The sequence below is a fragment of the Heterodontus francisci genome, chromosome 34, assembly GCF_036365525.1.
Source record: "Heterodontus francisci isolate sHetFra1 chromosome 34, sHetFra1.hap1, whole genome shotgun sequence".
Taxonomy (NCBI): Eukaryota; Metazoa; Chordata; class Chondrichthyes; order Heterodontiformes; family Heterodontidae; genus Heterodontus; species Heterodontus francisci.
Window position 1 is genome coordinate 45894346 of NC_090404.1, and position 4985 is coordinate 45899330.

Consider the following 4985-nt stretch of genomic DNA (forward strand, 5'->3'; position numbering starts at 1 on the left):
TGCCACATTGGATTTGGTACTGGGTAACGAACCCGGCCAGGTGTTAGATTTAGAAGTCGGTGAGCACTTTGGTGATAGCGATCACAATTCGGTTACCTTAGCGATGGGCAGGGACAGGCATATACAGCAGGACAAGAATTATAGCTGGGGGAAAGGAAATTATGATGCGATTAGGCAAGATTTAGGATGATAGGATGGGGAAGGAAATTGCAGGGGATGGGCACAATCGAAATGTGGAGCTTATTCAAGGAGCAGCTACTGCGTGTCCTTGATAAGTATGTACCTGTCAGGCAGGGAGGAAGTTGTCGAGCGAGGGAGCCGTGGTTTATGAAAGAAGTTGAAGAGCTTGTCAAGAGGAAGAAGAAGGCTTATGTTAGGATGAGACGTGAAGGCTCAGTTAGGGCGCTTGAGAGTTGCAAGCTAGCCAGGAAGGATCTAAAGGGAGAGCTAAGAAGAGCAAGGAGAGGACACGAGAAGTCATTGGCGGATAGGATCAAAGAAAACCCTAAGGCTTTCTATAGGTATATCAGGAATAAAAGAATGACTAGAGATAGGTTAGGGCCAATCAAGGATAGTAGTGGGAAGTTGTGTGTGGAATCGGAGGAGATAGGGGAAGTGTTAAATGAATATCTTTCGTCAGTATTTACAGTGCAGAAAGAAAATGTTGTCGAGGAGAAAACTGAGATACAGACTACTAGGCTAGATGGGATTGAGGTTCACAAGGAGGAGGTGTTATCAATTTTGGAAAGTGTGAAAATAGATAAGCCCCCTGGGCCAGATGGGATTTATCCTAGGATTCTCTGGGAAGCCAGGGAGGAGATTGCAGAGCCTTTGTCCTTGATTTTTATGTCATCATTGTCGACAGGAATAGTGCCATAAGACTGGAGGATAGCAAATGTTGTCCCCTTGTTCAAGAAGGGGAGTAGAGACAGCCCTGGTAATTATAGACCTGTGAGCCTTACTTCGGTTGTGGGTAAAACGTTGGAAAAGGTTATAAGAGATAGGATTTATAATCATCTTGAAAAGAATAAGTTCATTAGAGATAGTCAGCACGGTTTTGTGAAGGGTAGGTCGTGCCTCACAAGCCTCATTGAGTTTTTGACAAGGTGACCAAACAGGTGGATGAGGGTAAAGCCGTGGATGTGGTGTATATGGATTTCAGTAAGGCGTTTGATAATGTTCCCCACGGTAGGCTATTGCAGAAGATACAGAAGTATGGGATTGAAGGTGAATTAGTGCTTTGGATCAGAAATTGGCTAGCTGAAAGAAGACAGAGGGTGGTGGTTGGTGGTAAATGTTCATCCTGGAGTATAGTTTCTAGTGGTGTACCGCATGGATCTGTTTTGGGGCCACTGCTGTTTGTCATTTTTATAAATGACCTGGAAGAGGGTGTAGAAGGGTGGGTTAGTAAATTTGCGGATGACGCGAAGGTCGGTGGAGTTGTGGATAGTGCCGAAGGATGTTGTAGGTTACAGAGGGACATAGATAGGCTGCAGAGCTGGGCTGAGAGATGGCAAATGGAGTTTAATGCGGAAAAGTGTGAGGTGATTCACTTCGGAAGGAGTAACAGGATTGCAGAATACTGGGCTAATGGGAAGATTCTTGGTAGTGTCGATGAGCAGAGAGATCTTGGTGTCCAGGTACATAAATCCCTGAAAGTTGCCACCCAGGTTAATAGAGCTGTTAAGAAGGCATATGGTGTGTTAGCTTTTATTAGTAGGGGGATCGAGTTTAGGAGCCACGAGGTCATGCTGCAGCTGTACAGAACTCTGGTGCGGCCGCACCTGGAGTATTGCGTGCAGTTCTGGTCACCGCATTATAGGAAGGATGTGGAAGCTTTGGAAAAGGTGCAGAGGAGATTTACTAGGATGTTGCCTGGTATGGAGGGAAGGTCTTACGAGGAAAGGCTGAGGGACTTGAGGTTGTTTTCGTTAGAGAGAAGGAGGATAAGAGGTGACTTAATAGAGACAAATAAGATAATCAGAGGGTTGGACAGGGTGGATAGTGAGAGCCTTTTTCCTCGGATGGTGATGGCAAGCACGAGGTGACATAGCTTTAAGTTGAGGGGTGATAGATATAGGACAGATGTTAGAGGTAGTTTCTTTACACAGAGAGTAGTAGGGGAATGGAACGCTCTGCCTGCAACAGTAGTAGACTCGCCAACTTTAAGTGGTCATTGGATAGACATATGGATGAAAATGGAATAGTGTAGGTCAGATGGTTTCACAGGTCGGTGCAACATCGAGGGCCGAAGGGCCTGTACTGCGCTGTAATGTTCTATGTTCTCTAAAGATAGGGATATATGATGGGAGTTCTCAACGCAGAGATGTCAACTACACCAGATGGGATGGATACAAAATTGAAGAGCGGAGTAACAGTGGAAAGCGCAAGTACTCTGGCAACAATTTTATAATTTTCTTTGAATACACAGCCAGTGCCTGAAGACTGCAGAGTTGCAATTGCTACATATTTGGTTAAAAAGGGGAAAGGTGCAAATCCAGCAATACTGGTCAGTCAGCCTAAAATCGATTGTGGGAACAGTTCCAGTGAACAAAATCTGGGAAAAAATGAATTCCAATTTGAAAGAACATGGGTTAACAACTACCAGATGACACAGATTTCTAAAAGATAAATCATGTCAGACAAGCTTGATGGAGTCCTTCGATGAAATAATGGAGAGGATGAGAGTAGTGGTGCGCAGTTTTAGTTCATATTGGAAGAAAGTGTCCAGTGGTGCCCGTCAAGGGTCGACATTAAGACCATTGCTCTTTTTGATATATGCTGATTAGCTGCAGTCGGGTTCACAGGCAATGATTCCAAAGGTTTCAGATGACACAAAACTTAGAAATGTATTAAACAGTGAAGAGAAAACGACTTCAAGACCGACATTGACAGATTGGTGAAATGCGCTGACTCATGGCAAATGCAATTTAATGCAAAGAAGCGTAAAATTACGCATTTCAGTTAGATGGGACAATATTATCCAAATGGAACAATTTTATAGGGGGCGCCGAAATGGATGGACCTATGGGTGCACTCAGAAGGTGGTGATTTACTTTTCAAATTTTCTGCTCCAGAGTGCTGTGGAGGCTCAGTAATTGAGCATTTTCAAGAGAGAGATCGAAAATTCTCTAGATATTAAAGATATCAAGGGATATGGGAATAGTGCGGGGAATGATGTTAAGGCAGACGATCAACCATCATCCACTTGATTGGTGAGGCAGACACGAGGCGCCGAACAGCCTACGCCTGCTCCTGTTCCCTATTTTTCTACATTCCTGTGCTCTTACCTAGTGCTGGATGTAACTTTGATTTATTTAGAGATGATATCAGCAGGTGCAGTGCCTGCTCGAGTGTGCATCCACATTCATAATCACCATTAAATTAGATGCAAATATTGCTCCACTTCTGTTTAACTGCTACTTAGAGCCTTGGCTTTTTATGGAGCCCAAGGGAGAGAATTTTAGCTCATCCAATAATATGTGCTGCAGCTCAAAATGTGAATGTAAAATTTAAATAAATCTTTAAAATCATTGAAATGAGTAATTTTGGAGTGCCAGAGAGGGAGACTGGCACATAAAACCAGAGGGAGTTTCAGCAATGTTTCGGGATGGGAGTTATGAAAAGCATGGAATTATTTTGGAAATTGTTATAACAACGAGACGTTTACCTTTATGTATGGTTAAAGGTGCTCTTGGAACAATTCTTTTATTCTTGAAATCACAGGGAAAAATACAACATTTATGAATCGGTGTTGTTTTGCTTCGGGTAGATAAGATGAATAGAAGATTTAATCGAGGTGGTTAGATAGAATGACTGAAGAGCAGTGGTATCAAATGCCTCGAGAGTCGATTATGGCATGACACGGAATTAAGGTTGGTTTGGAAAAAGGAACCAGCAGCAACATGCGAAATAACGTTTTGACAGAACGAGTGGTTAAGATTTAGAATGGACTGCCTGATCGGGTAGTGGACACCAATTCAGTGGTAGTCTTCAAAATGGAATTGGATTATTATTTGAAGGAGAAAAAATCAGGATATGGGGAAAGAGGGGGGGAGTGGTACAAAACGGATTGCTTTTGAAAAGACACAGAATGAATTGGCTGAATGGACTGCTGTACTCTAATAATCTATGATCCTATGGTTTTATGATAAGGCCAACTTTAACTTGTATTTATATAGCTCCTCAAACATAGTAACATCGAACAACACTCTTCACAGGAGCATAATGAAACACCGAACAACACAAGGCGATATTAGGGCCTATGCCTGAAAGCTTGGTTTAAGAGACAGGTTCTGAGGACAGTATTACAGGATGAGGGGGAGATTCGGAAGCTGAAAGGTTTAGGGAGAGAATTCCAGGCAGTGGACGATAGGCCATAATTGAAGGAATTCAAAAGTTGAGCGATGGTTGTAAAGCTGCAGGAGGTTACTGAGATAGGGAAGAGCAAGGCCATGGAGTTCTTTGAAAACAATGATGAGAATTTTAGAATTGAGCTGCTGCCGGACTGTCAGCCAGTGTTAGTCAAACACATTGGATCAGGAAAGTTGCATTGATCAGTTATTCATCTAATATCCGGACGTCCTGTGTGGATTATCAGTCTCTTGGGTCTGGGTGATAAGAAAAGAAGAACGGAAGAAATAGCAGCTTGAGTGGGCCATTTAGATTTTCGAGCCTACTGTGCCATTGACTAAAATCATTGCTTATCTTCTAGATTAGATTAGATTAGAGATACAGAACTGAAACAGGCCCTTCGGCCCACCGAGTCTGTGCCGAACATCAACCACCCATTTATACTAATCCTACACTAATCCCATATTCCTACCAAACATCCCCACCTGTCCCTATATTTCCCTACCACCTACCTATACGAGTGACAATTTATAATGGTCAATTTACCTATCAACCTACAAGTCTTTTGGCTTGTGGGAGGAAACCAGAGCACCCGGAGAAAACCCACGCAAACACAGGGAGAACTTGCAAAC